At 37.9% G+C, this 533-nt stretch overlaps 1 protein-coding gene across 1 annotated transcript in view; it reads left to right on the top strand.

Moving 5' to 3' along the window:
* The first annotated feature begins 512 nt into the window (after positions 1 to 512).
* LOC140853735 (uncharacterized) overlaps positions 513 to 533 on the top strand; it is a 7,219-nt gene continuing 7,198 nt past the window's right edge. Inside the window, exon 1 of the mRNA XM_073248630.1 lies at positions 513 to 533. This exon is cut by the window's right edge and continues 42 nt beyond it. The gene's annotated coding sequence lies outside the window, so the exon portion shown is untranslated.

The raw sequence follows: 533 nt of genomic DNA on the forward strand, positions 1-533 counted from the left end.
GTAGTCTAATTTGCAGAAAATTCTTATATTAAATATATTTTTTCTAAGATAATCATGGCATTCTTACGTTCTTATACGATCAATGGGCTGGAAACCAATTCAAACACAAACTTTAACCCAAACACGTAGGCTTAAAAGCGTTGCAACCTCATCTCTCACCACGGATGCCCAAATTAACTGGAGAAGACGGATATTGGCGCTGCTTGGTTTCCAAACCAAGGCATAAGAAAACACACTTCTAGGAAAGATCCGGATCATGCTATGAAGAGACCATGCGAATCTCCAACACAGTGGGACCTATCCAAAAGCTACGTTTAGACGTGTAGATAATGCTATCGTGTCATGAAGTATATCTAAAGTATTATGTACGTCGTAAACTATATCCTTAGTAGATAATGCTGCCTGCTTCATAAAGTATTATGTGTGTCGTAAAGTATATCTCTAGCATTATAAAAAGGCAAGGAAGCTTAAGCTTGTTTTCATGCAATTGCAGGAAAGCTTTCCCAGGTTGTTGTTTGTGTTGACAAGCCAAT

This window comes from Elaeis guineensis, chromosome 14, assembly GCF_000442705.2.
Source record: "Elaeis guineensis isolate ETL-2024a chromosome 14, EG11, whole genome shotgun sequence".
NCBI lineage: Eukaryota > Viridiplantae > Streptophyta > Magnoliopsida > Arecales > Arecaceae > Elaeis > Elaeis guineensis.